Source organism: Adelges cooleyi, unplaced genomic scaffold, assembly GCF_023614345.1.
Source record: "Adelges cooleyi isolate 19-005CV unplaced genomic scaffold, UGA_ACOO_1.1 ACOO_flye_CR_arks_rails_tigmint_CR_PRNA_376, whole genome shotgun sequence".
In the NCBI taxonomy this organism is placed as follows: Eukaryota; Metazoa; Arthropoda; class Insecta; order Hemiptera; family Adelgidae; genus Adelges; species Adelges cooleyi.
Genome location: NW_026096053.1, coordinates 1294216 through 1314588, shown reverse-complemented (window position 1 = coordinate 1314588; position 20373 = coordinate 1294216). Strand labels below are relative to the sequence as shown.

At 37.2% G+C, this 20373-nt stretch overlaps 1 protein-coding gene across 8 annotated transcripts in view; it reads left to right on the top strand.

The window, feature by feature from the left end:
- The window catches only part of LOC126840170 (protein turtle), a 75260-nt gene that overhangs the window by 32610 nt on the left and 22277 nt on the right, over nt 1-20373 (top strand). The window contains exon 3 of one of the 8 annotated variants that reach the window (XM_050575734.1): nt 12578-12654. The exons of the other annotated variants lie outside the window; for them this stretch is intronic. The gene's annotated coding sequence lies outside the window, so the exon portion shown is untranslated. The remainder of the gene's footprint in view (nt 1-12577; nt 12655-20373) is intronic. 8 annotated transcript variants of the gene reach the window in all.

The window sequence follows — 20373 nt, the reverse complement described above, 5'->3', positions numbered from 1 at the left end:
GGCCGAGAATAAGTGAAAAACAAGCCCACTTTTAAGTAGCATATCCGTTAAATGGAGTATCCGTGCATAGAGATGTCGCTGAATGTATTATTAAAATGGTTATGTAAATTATTTACTTTTTATTTAATTAATATACTAAAAAATCATACAATTATTTTGCACGTCTATAAAAAATATGTATAAACATGTATTGCAATTCACTTTTTATTAGTGCCATATCCATGTAATATATATTTGATTTAAAACTAAAAATTGACATTAGTTCGGTTAATTTACAACGAACGGGGTTAATGAAAATATAATATTTTTCATTAAAAAAATGTTTAATTTTAATCAAAAACTTTTGATTATGTGCTGTTTGTGCGATACAAGGTTAATTAATAATAATTACAAATAATCGTTTGCATACTCTGTTAATGTGTTTACATTTTATCCATTTGACCTTACCATAAATCAGAGTCAGACGATTTAAAGATACTTTGTTATCCAATTAGGTACCTCAGAAGAGTTGGCCGCCGCTGACCTTAAGCAAAACAACTATTGCAATTATTTTTAAATGGTTTTCTTTTCCATCAAAACCCATAGTTACTTAATTTGGTTAGCACATCGAGTGCCATGACGTTTCGGCTCCACCGGGCCGAGACCTCGTGGCACGGATGACTACGAGGTCGGTGAAATTAATATTATTTTCTTACGCTTTGGGTATGATATTGTAGTCGGTGTTTGGACTGTTACTCTTACCCGAAGGGGTTTGTTCAGTCGATAGCGGCAGCATCTCGCGTCGTTTTCCCGCCATCTCCACAGCCGGTCGTTCTCACGCGCTTTGCGTTGGCGGCGGCGAAGAAGAAGAAGAAGAAAAAAGTGAATTCTTATCCGGAGACCGAGAGAGAAGTTACCGCACGACACAAACCGGTTTATTGACCCGAGTGTTGTGGCAGAGCTGCGAAACTGGTTTGCCGCTTACTCCAAACACACACACACACACTGAATGCCTATACGCTTGTATACTATTATTGTTCTTATTGTTGTACGGTGTGACTCAAAAGTCTGGTGACTCTCAAGTGATTGCTGTGTATAGCCGATTGTGTGATTTAAAGATTTTACCCAAAATACCAATGCCAGTGTACGCGGTGGCGTAGATGATCAATCGTGATACGCGGGCGCGAGGAGTAGACGTAGAAAACGGCGGAATGACAAGATTTGAATGGAGTCTTATTTGACTCGGGTAAGGCGCAGGAGAAAAAGACATTTGTGCAGTTTACCCCCCACTACTCGGCCGGGAAATTTGGTCATAAAAAGTCGACGTTTTCGTCGGTTAAACTAAATTGATTACGGTCGTCGCCGGACTTTTGGGACATACTGTATAATATAATATTATATAGTGTGTGACTGTGTATCGTGTAGAAGAAACGCGCGTTTGTACCGTCGTCTCCGGCCGAACTGTCCGCGATGCCCGAGGCGTAACGGACCCAGTAACCTTGCCCGTGAATACATACACACACACACACACATCTTGGCAAGCGAATTCCATCGCGAGTTGTTACACACAGCAGCAGCAGCAGCAGCATCAGCTATATGCCTATATAGAGGTAATATTATTATTATTATTATTGCTATTGCTACACAACGTCCATCCAGACTCGTGTGTATCGGCCGTCCCTACCTATGGTCGTGGGTTATGCAATGCGATTCAGGCGAAGTGTGTGTTTGTATATACACGCACTTATATTACATATATTATACCACAAGTCGTCGTCACGGATTACGTTGTATCTCCTCCGCACTAAGATGCCGCCGCAGTGAAAACCTATAACGCGCGTTCAATTTCGACCTGTTGTGTGTACACATCGTATGCGGAACGGTAACTCCGTCTTGACCGTGACACGATGCGCCGCTCGTGGACGACGGGAGAAGAGGGCGGTGATGGTTATGGTGTGTACCTTATGTCCGGCAAACGACCCGTATAACAACATGCATAACGTTGAGACGACAGTGTGTTTGAGAAACGGCTTGTAAACAACATTAAAAACCGTTTATAATAGCTATTATACTCGGGGTGGGGGGGGGGGACGATAACAAAAAAAAAAAGACGGTATTTTCCTATTTAGTGTTTATTGTGCTTTGGGCGCATAAGAAAAAAATTTAAAAAAACCTCCGCCGGTTTGATAAAAATGGCCAAACCTGCGAAATCACGTTTCTACTGATTTTTCCTAGACAAATAATTACTATGCAATCGAAACAATTATGTTGATACATTTTCGCACATATCAATATCGTGTCAGAGTTGAAAATGTTTTTAAGACCGTTTGGCGTTTGTTGCCAAATCGCGTTTACCAGTAATCTAATTTTCACAGGTCCAGCAGTTGATCTTCGCATAGATTTAATTCCATTGAATGGATACTGAATTTCGCGTGCAGTTCTGACGTGTACGTTTGACATGGAATTCGATTTTGACAAAACACCTTGATAGTCTCGAGTCGAGTCGTTCTGCAGACGGCCCGTGAACGTTATTAAGTTTTAACAATAGAGTTCATACAACAGAGTGACAACTCCTGTTATTAGTGTACGTACTGAAGACGATAATATTATATTTTGTCTCCTCTAAGTGTAAGCGAAAAGCTAAAGGGGAATTAATATCAACGTGTGTTGTCTGTGTAATTTTTAGAGTTTTAAGATTTTGTCTTTTCGAATAATTCTGTAATTGATTCTGATCAAGCAGCGTCCGTATCGGGCAGCACAAACAAAATAACAAGACGTTTAGTGCAGGATGCGTTTGATTAAAAATGAGATTTTTGGCTACGGAAGAAAAATTATAGCGCAAAGGAAAACAGCGGCGAACAGTGCGAAAAGATATTGTAGGGTCGGTAAAAGGAGGGAGAGTCACAAGACGGTGTTAGAAAAGCGATGAAATCCACGAATGTTTTTACAATAAAACATTTTTTTAAAAAAAACGATCGACCACGGTGCAAATCTCGGCATTATTTCTATACCTACAAACAATATTATAAAAACAACGGCCTTATACATCTTGGCTGTGCAAAGATGAATGCAACGGTGGAAAAAAACGGAGTTGTATATTATACAATTTCCGTCAGAGAATATTGGTTTCTGGAAAGTTAAAAAAAAAAAAGAAATGCCGGCGAAAATATTTTCTTTAACCGTTCTCCACTTGTGCCGCACAGGAAGTTAGTCAGGAAAAACAAAACAGAACAAATATCAAGTATTCGAGAGAAAGTCCCGAGCACAGTATTTTCTCATGTACAAATAAAGGTTACGAACCCTCGGTCGGGAAGGTTCAAGGTTTTCCAGAATTCGGGTGAAAGTTCAAGCCCATATTTTTTACCAACTTCTATTCAAATAAAACAGCACAATATAATATTATAATTTCCACTAGGACCATATGTTGAGATCATCAATCGGCTTGATTTTAATTTAGCTTTTGGACTACTTTTGAAGAACATTTGACAAAATTGTAAACGCCCAACCTAGATAGGTATTCTTAATATTATTGTGTGGATTTAATTTCATCAGTAGTTAATGAGCTATTATCATTAGATATTAGCACCGCAAAAACCGCTGATTAGTCGAGTGTATATTTTAACCTAACATAAACGATGAAAAATTCATATTTCATATAACTATTAACCCGTTGAAAATTTGTAAATTTATAGAAATAGATAGATCTTCAACTCCAGGTAGTAAGATGATTGTAACGCATTTCAAGGCTTCGCACAATAATTGTTAAAATTCTGATCTTCTTTATACCGCTGTTCAAATCTAAGTTCTAGACATTCGTTTTTGGTGGTGTCCTATTAAGTGAAGGTAAGATTTAGTCGAGTAATCAATGTCCACTATCATAATATAGCTAATAACCGTTTAACGGCGACGCGACATGAAACTTTTGCTTTCGTCCAGAGTGGACTCAAGTGAATACCTCGACAAAGTCCTTAAACATTACACGCCCGTATCTATTATATATATATATATATATATATATATGTATCAGTATTGCAAGCAAGGAGAATAATTCGTTTTATTTTATCCAGTGCTTGTGTCTATAGGGATCCAAACCGGTTACGCGCGGTAGTACATCCGGCCGCCAGGCGTACAAAACGATCCGGTAAGACGCTGTAATATTGTGTTATACAGTATCGAATGGTCGTGAAACCTAAGTTTTTTTTTCACTATACATTTATACGGCCCGATTTAGGAATGTTTTGTATACTTTTTACGGTCCGAGCCGTCCAAACCGGTCGTTATGGCGCATGGGTACACTCGTCGTTATTATACATACATGTACCTAATAATATATATTATGTGATAAACAATATTACACGCGCGCATATTTTTTTTTTTTTTTGGCGAATTTCGGCTTTATTTTATTTTACATCGAGTCAAAAAACGTGACGAAACGAATAACATGTTACCCGACCACTCAGTCTGTATTTTAAATTATAAAAATTCTGTTTGAAATCTAATACGGCTTACATGGTAAAATCGTAACATACCGACAGAAATAATCCTTCGTCCTTCGACCGATATTCTCGGTACAACAGTTTTTGGAAAACTAATATAAAACTTATAGGTAATACAAACGTGAGCTTCGAATATTGCACCCCCCCCCTCCCCATCTAATGATACATAAAAGCAATTCGTTAAATACTTGGGAGTTGAAATGTTTTTACGTTGTCAACGTTTTTATTTAAAATCATCGTTCAAAACATTTGTTTTACATATTATTAATATTATTAACATTATTATTTATTGTATAACATATTTTTTAAACTCTCAAGTGAAATTATAGTAACCAAATATTTTTAAACCATTTAATTGCTTACCAACTATGCATTTTTAATGTATATTTATGTATTTTTTAGATATTCAAAACCAATTGTGGTGATTATTTTTGTAATGTTTTTCAAAAATACAATAACAATATTTTGACTTTATTATCAATTTTTTTTCAACTTATTATGTTGGCTCGCGTTTTAATTGATTTAAAAAATGCACAACGGTTATGTTACGCAGAAATATATTTTTCACAAATACTGCGAATGGTAAACTCGGATCATAAGTCATGCTGGTGTTTGCGCTATGTGAATATATAATATATATTAATTATATTACTCTTAAGTATGACATTAACAACACTATTTATTCGCTTTTTGTATATATAGTAAGTACTGGTGTTTTATTACATAATGTTTATACGGGGTAAACGGTTTTAATTGTAACGCGACGTCGAGTGCACCCCAGCAGGCATTAAAACGTCGCCGTTTTATGTCGCCTTATACCGTTAACTACGCTTGCTATATTTTGTTCTCCATTATAGTACTCTTTTTTTTTTGTTGATATTATACTGCCATTAACAAACACTGTTATTTGCCAGCAAACGTTTATGACACAATATTCTATTACACATTAAAAATTATCTACAACTACAGCTAACAGTACTAGCATTAGTACTGCTCGCAACACGGCACATTAGGTTGATCGCCAGCAATTAAAATGCAAATTTAAACGTCAGCCCGCTGTTGTTTCTATATAGTAATTACTACTGAATGGAAGTCGTCGATAAAGAGACAATAGCGTTGTGTGCGAGGTGTGTATTCAAATTAAACGTCAATAAACATATTTTGACGTTGACAACCGAGTTTACTTTATGAAACTGTGAGCAAAAAAAAAAAATTTTTTTTAATGACAATAATTTTTCCATTTGCTAAAAATATCGATAATGTACGAGATAATGCAATACAAACCCAAGACACTCTTTTGGAATATTTATGTTAATTATTCGAACAACGGATTAGCATTGTAGTATTATAAAAAATAACCCAAAAAATATTTGATTTTAAACCCGGCGTTTTCTGTACTAATAAACTTTTTCCGACAATAATAGTCAATAGTTGTACAACATTACGTTAAATTTGTCTACCTAATTCAAATCAGTCTCAATCCAGTCGCACCTTCTCAAAACAAAACAATATGTTAACTGGTTTAATTTGCAAATAATACCACAATATAATTTGTTATGGAGAACGAAAAATGCCACGGCCGCGACCTTTCGTTTAATTAGAATTGTTTAATATGCACGTAAGCCAGGTGGACGTTTTTAATGGCTTTTATCATTAACTTTAATTTGAAAAGCTAAGAGTGCTTCATCATTTTAATTATTAACATTACAAGCAAATACTCGAGTACCTACTTAAAACAATTATAATGTAACTAGGTAGTAAAAATTAAAGTTAAAAAAAAGAAACAAAAATAATTGTATCATTTACTAAACTCGTTTAGCAAGCCGTTGGAAAAAGTGTATTATGGCTTATTGTTATATTTAAAACTTTTTAATTATAGCTGTTATTGTAATCTTCGTAAATTCAATTGCTTCCAGTATGTATACATCATAGCAAAATTATAATAATTATTATTAAAAAATATGATATGCAAAAAGACCATTCAGTCTACCAACTGTTTTGGTAGTCGCTATTACAAGGAAGTAGGTATCTAGTTATTTTATTTTCACGATTTTTGGTATAACCGTTGACTGCCAATTCGGACAGTAGACACTTTCTTATTTAGTATTAACTTTTTGCCAGTAAAACAGCGGTAACTCGCCAGAGATAAGTATGCAATAATAACACGTAAGTTCGTGTGAGTGTATTTACAGGTGCCTGCATGAGAATTTTCGGCAGAAATGCAATGCAAACGAAAATCGAGGGTAAAGTTGTCTTTGGGCAAACACCTGTTTTGTGCGACGGTGAACAGTCGCCGATGATTCTTCACGTTCTCTTCCGCGTATAGCTCTCGACGGTAAACACCGGATACGCTCGAGTCTGAGAAAGGAGAAGGAGGAGGAAAGGCCCGGTGGAACTTGTTATTGGGGACGGGGTGAGACGGCCAGGGAGGGTGGAACGCAAACAAACCACGTCCTTTGTCGAGGGTCGTTGGCTGAAAGGTTATCGCACAGTGCGTGGCCGAACACGGCGATCATTACGCGCCTGTCGAGTGTCACTCCATCGCTTTGAAAACTTTGCTTTTAAGTTGCCATCGAATCAATGGGGGAAAAAACACGTGTTTCAAATAACCCTTTCTCGCCGGTCGAGGTACACTTAACGCCAACCTGCCTACGTATAGGTAGGGTAGAAATATTGAAATTCCCTCTCTCTGAGACATATATTTACTGTCGATAGTTTTACCTATCATAACCGCACTACTAACCTATGGTACCTTCCGGTTTACTCGGTCTCCGATGGTAATTAATTGTTAGAAATCTATGGTCGTTTTTGATATATTTAAAAATCTCTAATAATCGTCGAAAATATCAGCTAATCAATAGAAATATTTAGAAAACGTTGATCGTATAATATGTCATCTCTGTAAAACGAAAAATGTCGGACATTTAATTGTCTACTTAAAGAGATCATATCAGTATTCAGTATACTTACTCTGTCTGTTTTCCATGAGCAATTTGTATGAATGTATATTTTAAAGCTTGCTCGAATTTAAAAATTAAAAGTTCAGATTTGTCAGCAGCATTCATGTGGTTGTTTTTGTTTAAAGCTGATCTTTTGCTTGTTCGATCTAAGTGATCAGTGTCCTAATCTATAGATTTGTCGCAAGCCCAGGAATTTCGATTCAAATTCGTCAGTCTGTTGAACAAACGAGCTTAGATTACTACACACATTTAAGTTATGAACCCTGGTCTGGCTGGGCGATCTATGCACCTTTTGATCGTAGTGCTCTGATTGTTACCTATGACTTATAATACCATTTCGGTGTCAATGCTATTACTGCGAGGAATAGCATACCCATCAGACTACGCTTTAGGAGATGGACAAAGCGAACAACTAATAAAAAATAACGAACGACACTGAAGGGATTTTAACTATTCAAAGTGCACACCATCGTTTTTCTATCGTTATATTCACGTTGACTTTAGTACTGACTTTGTGAATACGATTACCAGTGTAGCCGACCTAACTTAACCGTCTCATAATCGTGTTGAATCATTTCCACTCTTTCATCGGTTTCTGGATACCACACTCTCTTATGCGAGACAGACACGGTCGTATGCAGTTCCTTTGGCGCTGCTATTGAATCGTCAAAGAAACTGCGTATACGGTACGGCGAATCTATACCGAGACCGAGCAGTGATAGTATTATTAAGAAAACGGAACCGTAGTGGCGTCTGCAGTAAGTGTATATTGTGCGCTGTGATAATTTAACAAAAACCAGTGATCCGGATCGAACGAGCAAAAGCTTTACGCTCTCGTGGTTAACCGCATGACGCAAAAACCCATTTGGTCGCATACACACGGACTTCCATAATCTCGGGGTGGTATACATTATTACATAACGTTTCGTTTGCCGATGGGGCGAGGGGCGGGTGGATGTAAGGCAAGACTTGCAAGTAGCACAACGACACGGTGGCCGTCTCGTCGCAGCTGCGCGCCGCCTATATCGACCGACCGGCCGGCCTGCCTCGATGTGTTTTCACAGCTCGTTCTTACAAGCGGATTGACATAAAACCAAGAACATAACGACCGGCTATTGCGGACAAGTGTGGTAGGTATACACGGTAGGCGTAGGCCCGGCAGAAGAATGAATGATCGATGGGTCTTGCCACTCCGCGTCCGCCGTATATAGAAAATGATTGTTAGGCCCGGCTAGGTCGTAATCAATAACGATTCGGCGAGGTCGGACAAGTGGGAGTTTTCTCCATTCAAACACCGACGTGGAAAGTAGGTACCGTTTTGAAAACGTCCGTAAAAATAACATCTATCATAAAGTGTACAATGTATAAGTAATAACGTACAAAACGCGGGTCGGAACTCGAAAAATAACACTACCGCGAAATGAAAATAAAACATCAAACGAGCGCGGACTGGAAATGGAAATAACCAACGGTGTATTTGTTTTTAAATATATTCAAACTCATTATAGATGTGAATTTAAATTGGGAAAAAATTTCAAAAATAAGTGACTCACGAAACACGAAAATTACTTCTTCGTTTTTTTTTTTTTTTACTTAAAAATGTCAAGTTTTCCATATATGATATTTTTATTAAACGACTTATTCCTATAGAAATTTTTCACGATTCTTAAACGGTTATACCGAATGTGGCCACTGGGAATTAGTCTCTGGCGTGGACGGGCGTTCCACAAGTCTGTCTGATTCCAACCATTTCAGCCCCCCCCCCCATCGGATCAGGTGCCCAAGTATAATAGAGTTAGCAAAACCGAAGAACCGTTCATTCCAAGACGTTGTGTACGTCGCGTAATTGACGGGGTCGATCAATATTTGAGTTTTGCCATCGGCAGTACATGTGTGTGTGTGTATATATGTATATATATATATGTATGTGCGTGCGTACAATAACAAATGGCCGCCGCCCTCCGTAACGTGTATGCCTGGCCGGATGACGTCAACGGCACAAAGCCCTTTTCATACCCTTTTGTGTGTGTGTGTGCCCGCCAACGTGAGGCAGCTCCAAAATGAGGGGGAGGGAACGGTAGGGATTTCGGCAGGTAAAATTAGACCTGAGAAACGTATCCCTGCCGGCGGCACACTTGTTGCCTCCCCTGTGGCTGCCGGTGATGGCCGTCAACCGTATCAATACGTACCACCATCGATGCACGCACGTTTGTTATCAGGTGCACGTACGGCCGAGTGCTATTGCGGGGGTCTCTCCCATAAAGTTTTCCTCGAAACCCGCCACTTTTAACCCTTTCTCTCAAACGCAAATGTCGGCAAAAAGGCAATGAAAACGGGCGTACATCATCGTAATACATACCGCAAACTAACGACCGGTATACCGACATGGTCTTCGACAGGAGCACTATGCACTATACAAGTTCAACGTTTTTGCTTTAGCTTACCTTTTTTTTTGAAACTTAAAGGTTAAAAACTTACATATATAATACAAAAGGTTGACATTGTTATTTCTGACTTTTGCCACCGTGCATCGTTCTACATTGTATAAAAACCCATTCATACAATTCAATAATTAATTTCGGATATGTTTAAATTTATCTAATAAATGAACTCTATTCTTGTATTATAATATCAGAATTTTAATGATCTGATCTCTGAGCGAGTGTATGCGCATAACATCCAACAAAGCAATCGTAGAAATACTAGTAGATGTTCGTCCATAAACGGCGGTAAGCTAAAAATGGCTAACTTTGTTCTGAATTAGACCATCCGGTAATTTCCAATTGGCAAATCGATCATTTAGTAGTTCTTACGTGATACGTCTATATTTTGGACGGGCGAACAAAATTGATCTTCTTTTCGATTCTTCTTTCCATTGAGTTGTGGTTCCGCGTTGAACACACTAATGGATTGAGTGGTTAGGCAAAAGCAGTTATTTGCAGAATCGTATTGGAAAAAAAAAACTAAGACTCATTAGAAATTCTATTTTCGTTTAAACGATATCAACGTGTATACAACATACTTTTGATGTACTTATTCCTTTGCTTTATTTTTTAAGAGAAAAAAATATTCGACATTCCGCATTGGTTCTGTTATCGCTGTTATGTTACTAATATTGTTAAAATTAATTTTTTGCTTTTAACTCGAGCCTTCGTGTCGTTCGAGACCCCGTTAGGAGGTTAGATCAAAAACGGGCGCGACGGCTTAAGAGCAACACACCGGCTAAACGTCGGTGGGCGCGGTAGCGGCGTAAAAGGATTAAGTCGGCCGGGTCCTATTGATTTCGAACGCAACACTCTCCTGGTTGAACACCCTGTACATAGTGTGTGTGTTGCAGCCATGTGTGTTATTTCCGCTCACGCCGAAAAACCATCACGTCGCTTTGTTATAATATTACACATAATACACAATGCACACACAACCGAAAGGTCCTTATACGGTCGGTGAATTAATTTTTCATCGTTAATTTCTTGGAAGTTGTGTGTGTGTGTTTATTTTTTTTATTATACCCGCGGCGGTAGTCCGGTCCTTGGCGGTTCTTTCAAAAAGCTTAAGCGCGTCAAACGGGGGCCGTATCATAGTATAATATAGGAATTTTATATACGGATAACGAGGCCGTTATGTATTTTTGCGCATTCTCTCGTCCCAGCTCTGCTGATTGTTTTTTATATTGGACGAAAGACAAAAAAAAAAAACGAGAGAAAAACAAACCGCTGTGTGTTTTCCACAGCGGAACTCGCAATTATCTTTTTCCCTCCCAAAAGCCGTAATTCTCAACACACGCGCGGCTACGAGATCAATTTAATCGTCCCTTTGCCCCGGCGCCAATTGCTTTGGTTTTTTTATTTATTTATTTTTTTGCTTTCGGTTTATATTAAAGTCAGAGATTATAACGCGCTCTCGTTAACCGAGTAGAACGTTGAATAAAAGATATTATATGGTCCGGGGGCCGTTGTCCGTCCTGCGAGGTAGGTATATATAATATGCGTTTTGCCGCCGCACAAAGCACATTACACAGCTTTCCACGGTATCATCCCAAGGGTACCGGGGCCCGTGCCTTCTTTAATAATGTTAATGCCTCCTCGGCACCTGTACAAATGATTTGTTTCCCCTTTTATTTCCACATCCGACCGTGTATAAACCGTCGCATCCCCTTGCCGTTAGTGTATGTATAGGCTTTTCGCGGAATATAAGCATATTTTATTCACAATTTGCCTTTCATTTTTTGAATTTTAACACTGCGCTCACCCACTGCCACTCGCATTATTTGGAAACGATAAACCCGATGGTGCCAGCGCAACGCTGTCCTCGATAACAGCTCACGAGGATGTGTGTTATTTTTTAATCTAACCACAGAATAGAAGTTTGGCACGTGTCAGCCTCATAACCCTTAGCTTGGCATTGTATCTTTAAAGATGCATACATTTTATGTAAAACTTTCCATGGCCAACCTAAAAAGTACTATTGTTTTTATTATTTTCGATATTTAAGTCTATTAAATCTATAAAAATAATAAGAACATGTATTCAGTTTTCATCGCAAACAAAACCATATTTTAAGAAATCACAAAAAACAAAATCCCGTTAGTTTATTATCTATAAAGCTCTACCGTCAAAACGCAACCTACTAAAAAAACTACAGAGTTTTACGTTGTTTCTTGGTCTTGGGTATCATTAGGATTTGTGTAAATAAGTAAGTCTGTATAATATTTTACAAAAAAAAAAATAATACTTCTACGAGTATATGCTGATTTGAAACAAAACGGATGTTGACCAATAAATAATAAACTAATAAGGTTTGTTTATGTCCTTCTACTATACATCTATTCAACAATGCTATTAGCATAGAATAAATAAACCTGTATAGTTAATGAAAATATGAAACCATTAATGTATTGGTGACACTATTTTGTCAATGGAATAACCGTGTTTTTTTGATTTTCTTAACGGGAACTAATGGTATTATTTAAAAAAAAAACATGAAGTCAATACAAGTGTACATTTGCATTTGTTACCGAGATATGTATTGTACTGCTGAAGTTTTGAAACTCGTTACGTGTTAAGTTTGACATGTCATTTATAGTTTACTTTTGTAAAACATAAACCATGTTACTAATATTTTAATTTTTTGTTATGTTCGCAGGTACGAAATCGTTATCTCTCAATACATTATTATAGAACATAAGACAGATCTACTTTGATGGCAGACTTTTAGTAAACGTACGTATCATATAAAAATAACCAAATCTGGATCATCCAGGCTAGATATGTATATTGGCGGTACATATGTGTATACTCTCAACAGCTATAGGGGCGGCCCTAAAATATAATATTTCTTTAACCGTTAAAAGTTTTTGAAGATAATGTATTATATGGCACGACAGCCAGTCTATAATTTGTATAATATGTATAAGTAAAATAATTATACCTTTTAACCCACTAAAGGTTTTCGAAATACACGAACAGGCAACGACGGTTCGTGACTTGTACATATATTACTATTTCCCATGTAGGTTATACAGATACATTCGTTTGTTGGGTTCTCAAAATATAAAACTATCTAGAAAATAAGTTAATCGCTTTGTTTTAGATTTTAATCAGCTCAGTTACTAACGAGTTCGCTTGGCTAAATCTCTTTGATAATAGTATTTTAACGAATGAGTTAAGTCAGTCAAAACTTTTACCTCCGCATACCTCTATGGCACATTTATTCATAATTCAGTTTTTTTTAACTAGGTATCTTTCTTATTATTTTTTACTTTTTTACTAGTTACTGTCCAGTAAGGACGAAACTGAAATCCAAATTTCTAAAGTAGCCGGTTGTCTGAATATTCAAAACTAGATTATCCGGATTTTCTATATATATTAAAAACAAAAATGTTATTATTTAGCTCGGATAAAAACAATTTTAATCCAAAATTATGAAATCCAGACATTCCCATTACTACTGCATAGCATTACAAGAATATACGGAAAACGTTAAGTAACTCATGACGGCGTTTCGTATTTTCACAGCCTGTACAACGTTAGCGGGTTATTTCGTTTATTTATATATGAAAATAAAATCAAAAAGCCGTGACTAACCTACCACTTGGTCGGATATAACCCGTGACTTACAGTACGCAAAAGGGCGCTGGCTCGAGGGACGTTGTCCGACTTATATACGTTACTTATTGTTGTGCTGTTACTGGGGCTCGGTATATAAGTATAATATTCTAAATAAAGATATTTTATTATGGTACTCGGGTGGAGTCGAGTGGTTTCGCCGGAGAGCAAGTTTTATAATAATATCGCTATGCCTAAGAAAATAAATAAATATATATATGCATACTGGCCGTCTAGTGTGATAAACTTTTCTACACTGCCGGATCCGACCCGGTTTTTTGTTACTTCCACGGCGCGGCAGTACTTGCTCTGTGGGTGTAAAAACTTTAAGTATAAATTACAGCTTAAAACTTTTCGCTTATAATAATAATTATGTTTTGTTAAAAACGCACATAGGCTATATTAGCATGATCGGACCGAGGACCGTGTGGTACAACCTGAAATATTATTATTGTATGATATTATTATTTCGGTATCCGCTCTTTGGACCGGAAACGGAAAACTCACAGTCCTGACGAACGGTGTATCGAAAGGACAAAAAATATCTACTGGTTTTCTTAACACGGCCATTCCGGATGCGTCCTGTGGCGACGACATAACGAACTGCCAAATAAATCTTTATACGACTTCTTTATGTATACATATAGGTTTTAGGTACCTCACGACGGCCTCGTCCCTTTTATACTATGTGTTTTGTATACAGTATGCAGGCGGCCTCAGGCAAAATATATCAGATAAGATCCAATTAAATCGTTTCGTCAACCTACTTTTCGGCGACTATGGTGGGATGGAACTCCATAGGGGTTGGTTAGGCGTTGAGTTAGTAGGAAAAACAGAAAATATACTGCGAAGCACGACATGCGACATCCTTTGATGATTTCTTTTATAACTGGCGTTTTTATCTCTCACACCTTTTGTCAAAGAAAACTCGCTTATCAAAATAAATAGACGGTGTTTGTGAAAAATCAAGTAAAAAAGGAGAAATTTTCACAGAACAAAAAAATGATTATTTTTGACAATCTTCTGTTTTCTTTTAATTTAGACCACACGTATCTTGCAAACCCCGTTATGTATACTTTTACCTTGAGTGCAAAAGGAACCCATCAAACATTTTTAGTGAATTAGCGGTTTCATTGGTTTCAAACACATATTGTATTATTAAACGTAACTTTTTGAGCAATGAATATAACACCAAAGAGCGATTTTCGTAGAGTACATAAAGTACACTTATGAAGATTAGTCATACAATTTAAAATTGGCCAATGTAGATCTAAAATACAGATGTACAGATATATATTGTGTAATATATTATACACGTATAAATTGTGTATTATATTATATTGATACAAATAAAAACAATTGCTTCTTTTTTATGTCTATAGCTTTAAACTAGACCCTCCAGGAAACTCAGTGGGTGTTTTCATTTTCCTTGTGCTGGGTTAATACAACTGTTGTGTAAGAAACAATATGAAAGTATCAACAGAAATTTGATTAATCTTCTCGCTTTTAGGTTTAAACCACTTGAAACTCTAATTAACAGAAACTTGTTAAGACGGCATCCTTTAAAATTCATACGAGTGTTACGCCATTAGAGATTTATCTCTATTAGAGTTTATTTTTTTTCACAGAACTTTTTATTGGCTAACAAAACTTATATTTTAACTTTTATGTAAACATCACATGCCGAATAATATGTTTGGAGTGTGCGTGTGTATGAGCCGGCAAGGGTTGCCGAGTATAGATAACAACTTTTATTACAAGAGTTATGCGCTGGGTGAAAAATATTTTCAAACGAATATAAAAATAAATCACCATGACAGCGAATGGGAAAAAACGGAAATGTTTAGAGTTTAAGGGAAAAAAACGAACGACATAAATATTTTTTTAAACATACCATTAATAAATATTAATATTGTATATCACAAAAAAAGAGAAATAGATGTATACAATTTTACATTGCTATAAATTACAAAACGATTGTATTGAATAAAAAAAAAAGTTAACATTTTTGTGGTTAGCTTATGCCAACAATCGCAAGTAACACAATAATTATTATGCCGAATGTATATCCTGTTTTACCAAAATAGATCCCAAACACTAAGATGCTCAACGGAAACACATGATTGAGTCTGGAGTCACGAGTATTAATAGTGATCTGTTCAACTGGGTTGTGTCAATAACAGCTGTATTACTCGAGATGGTTCGACGCGTAGGTCCGGTCAAACGCTACACTTAGCCGCATCTGGTCATGGTGTATAACAAATTAGAATTCATTACGATCCCAAAAGGTGACTAATGTGTGTAAGCGTGCCAATATATACATTCTATGTGTCCGAAGGGACAGACTCGGGCCAGATACAATGACGGTCATTCGTATTCATTTGGCCACGGGATCGACCGCTGTGTATCTTGACCGTGCTGCGACGGCAAAATGAATTGTACCCTTCGGAAAACCACCTAGACATACCACAATCCCGAAATATATTATCATACTTATTGGAAACCCAACTGGAAAACATCGTAGTTATCTGTAAATTTGGAATTGTATACACGACGTAGTACGTTAAGAACGTTAATGACAACGCGAGTAGACAGACAGCTGATATCTACATATGAAGCACGTTTAACAGAGCTGTTTCTTGCGCAGTTAACTGCAATCGGGTCAAGCCTGACAAACCTTGAATTCAGAAGTCACGTCATTTTTGTTTTGCGATAACAACTTAAAGAAGCATCGCATGTAATTGGTTAAATAAAGAAACGAATTCAGTGTAAGAGAGAAAATAGTTTCACTGTTGTGGTAAGAAACACGGAATATCAAAATTCACCTCTTATCCATGGAGGAAAAGCAATAAATTATTGATAATTTATGCATACGAGTTGATATTATCATAACTAAATAATCAGTATGTCAGTAGCTGTGCGTTATGCATTGTACGTTTATTCTTCCAGAAAAATGGCATCAAATCTTCATATTCATGATAAATTAAACATGTACTTAGTAACTACGGCGAACCTAATAAAATTAGATACCAGTTCCGCGAAAGCATGTATGATTTTTTATTTATCCATTGATTGGTCTATTTATAGCAATGGATATTATTTTTTTCTAGTTAGCACAACAAAGTATGCGTGTATGTCGGTTGCACGGAATTCTATACTTAGTTTAAAATCTGTGGTTGGTTGTGAAATTTCAACTGTCATTTCAGTGTGATCGATTAAGATTCTTTTGGTGAAATAGAAAAATAAATAATACCTTGTTATACATATAGACAGCTCAGTTCGTTGTAAATGATCTATAGTTAACAACCGCTTTTTGATACAAAACTTTAATAATAGATAACAATATTATTTTATTTCGTTGCTCTGTTATTGTTTTTCCTGCCCACGTAAAATTTGTTTTTAAAATTTCATAAGAGATCCAATATGTTTACATTGTAAAGGGTTGTTGAAAGGTTATACGAGGCCATAATATTATATGGGGAATGTTACACATAGAAACACGGTCATTGTGCTTGTCGTTGTGCTAGAGGTGCGCGGGTAGTCTGTAAGTAATATTGAGAAACCGAGTGATGAATGGCGACTTAATTGAATGACAGATTCCAGAAAAGTCCCTGTGGCCGAACTTTACTCGGCCATAAGTTTAGTCACGTATCCGAGTTTCCCACATTCATAACGTGCTAACGTCACGACAGTTTGATCTTCTACAGTAACCCGCGTCTCACATACCCCGGGGCTTACATCAGCCTCTCTCCACAACGCCTTTCCGGTCCTAACACGATATTATTATAAGCTCATTAGGACCGCGACACGTTGATTGAGGTCCTCGATGACGCCCCTCGATCCCACACTCGAACGCGGCAAAACCTACCCCAACCCGCACCGCAATCGCTCACCACACCACACCACTCTCCGAGTTAGGTAGGTAATTTTTGAATCTTTTGGTCTCTCTTGTAGAAGTACTTTTACCCTGGAATAACACAACAGTCAACTTTTATGACAATTTAATAAAATCCTGTTGTATTTTCTGACGTTATAAAGCGTAATACATAAATAAATGGGCCAAGACAATACATTTGACTGTAACGCGTTCGTATTGTCGGTAATAACGGTTCATCGCAATCCCTATGGCTGCATATATTTTACCACCCGACCGCGTTAAGGTTAAATTCAGCAATCAATTGTTTTATACGGCGACGCGTTCGTTCTTTTCCGCTTCAATCAATTCTAACCTTATCATCCGCAATCGCCGAACACAAACCCAGCTATAAAAAATCCGTCATCCCTCGCCACGGGCGTCTAGATTTTTCGTTATATTATCCATATTAAATGGTGTAAGCAAAATTCGTTTTATGGGATCCGCCGACGACAAAGTCACAATCGAAATCACCACCCGGAGCGCTAGTCTCCGAACAAAATGGAGTCTTGCACCCGCCGCTTCGCTCTTTTTACCGCCAGTATATTATTATTATTATTATAAAATAATAAACGCGCATCATTATTCTTCTGCTTGCGCAATATCAAAACGCTTTTGACGTGTCGTACACACACACACACACAGTGGTGGAATACCGCCGCCATAAAATCCCATTCTGCACTGAAGCCGACGTTTTTCTTGAAACGGCCCGAATAAGCGGCGATAGGGGAAAGCAAAGACGGGGAAAAGGAGCGAGAACAATGTGAGCAAAAGGTGTCTTTGTCCCGAACACACGCGAGGCGCGAACGAGGCATGTTTAATAACTTAGACGGGCCCATATACGTACTTACCTCCGGCCCTTATGCCGTTTATAAATAATTGTTCTCTCTCGCGCACACGGAGACTCACGTTTAACCGCGTTTCCCACCCCCCTCCCACCCCGTCAGTTCATCACAGATTCTCCGACCCGTTCACCCTCGGTCGGTTATATAGCGGTTTTCCGGGGTAGGGGAGAGGGCCGTACTGTTGTACCTATACGCTGTGGCGCGCGTGCCCCCGTCATTTGCGTTATTATTAATGGAAACGCGACGTGGAACCGGTGCTCTGATAAATGGATAGTAAAACGTGATTAATAATTTCGACGCGATTTCCACCGACGACTTGTGCAACACCGTACCGTACACACACAACAACCAGCACATCCGTGTGTCGCATCCACCCTGTACACATGTGTACGCGGGGGCGGTTTTGTAAAACAATATTCCAAAACGCCGTAACATATTGTGCTTACACACCCGAATAAGTGGCTAAATACGGGTAAGACGCAGTACCGGCAACCGTTTGCAGCGAAACTTTTAAAAATTACATACCCCCCCCCCCATTTGCGGAAACTGCGTTTAATAATGAATAACATTGCCGAGATGACTGTGTGGTTTGGTCGCTGAATATGCGTGTAAAGTTAACCCGCGTCGTCGGTTAATGTGGTTCCAATAAGTATGCAACACCAAACCGCACCGAACCGAAACGGCGTACGGCTTTACCGTGAAGACTACGACAATATTATTATCATCGAAGACATATTTTAGAGTCGAGGTGTCGACATGCATTTTGCATAATATAACTGTACACGCGTACACGGCATGCATGTATAGGAATCGGTTGCTTTTATGTTTATCGATCAGATGCCGAGGCAATAACTTGGTTTCCTTTTTTTACCCCTTTTTTCTCCTTGTAGGTACGTAAACGAATTACACGTTTTAAATCCCTTACTACCACCAATGTCCATTAGAACGGTTACTTTATGCTTTTATCCCCGGGTAAATATCCTGCGGGATTTCCAATCAAAACCCTTCGATATATGTATAGCTGTACAACTTTTATAATAAGTCTAGTCTAGATTTTATACCCGACTCCACAAAGGGACGCGAAGTTTTGATTTAGATACGATAACGTACACTTGTATAACCAACCAGCTATTAAATAAAATGTAATGTTCGCACAAAGATAAATCCATTTGTATTAATAATTATACTACTTTTCTGAACTATTTTATTGTAACTGTATATGTAGAACATGGTGCAATTTATGAAAAGTTATTGACATTTTTAGATCTTCTATAATAGTAGTTAATAAAATAAACTAGACAATGGTAAACTAAGTTCAAAACAGCCGTCTTAAAAATAAAGATCTGTATAAGCAATTAGTTCTTCCTTTTCATAGAATATAATATAACTACAAAATGAGTGTGTGATAAAAGTAAATGTTTTCGAACACTAAATACAGATTCGCATCGAAATATACTATGTAGCATACAAAACTGTTTTAAAAATTATGATAATATGTATTAGGTTTTGTAAAAATATATTATACATAAATATACTACTTTTTTTTTTTTACAAATATTGGATTTCAAACGTTTAAAATAATTATTTCCGTTCTTTTGCCTATACTCTATAGTAAAAGTGTACACTTAAGTAACCGTTGAAAATTTGATGCTCAAACGGATATTTTTGGATTAAAATATAACATATTACTATAATAAAAACGCCAAACGGCCGACGAACATGACATCTTCCCGGGCCGAGACCGGAAAGCAATTTAATCCGATAAATCCATAAAGCGTAAAATATTATACAGTAATACAATTGAGGGAACATCGTGAAAAATGGAAATAATCTACTATAATAGGTACTGCACATGAGGCATAATATTAATAAATTTGACTCTGGAGAAAAAAAACAAAAACATATAGCGTGTCATCCGGTTATAAAAAAATAAATGTACGCATGCAACGGTGTGTTTTTTTGGTATATATTTTATTCGATACTCCGATTACATATTTATTTCCCTAGAGTAACCGCTAAAAAATGCGAAATGAATTGTGTAAAATTAAAGTCAACGTGTTACGTTCAAAACAGGTA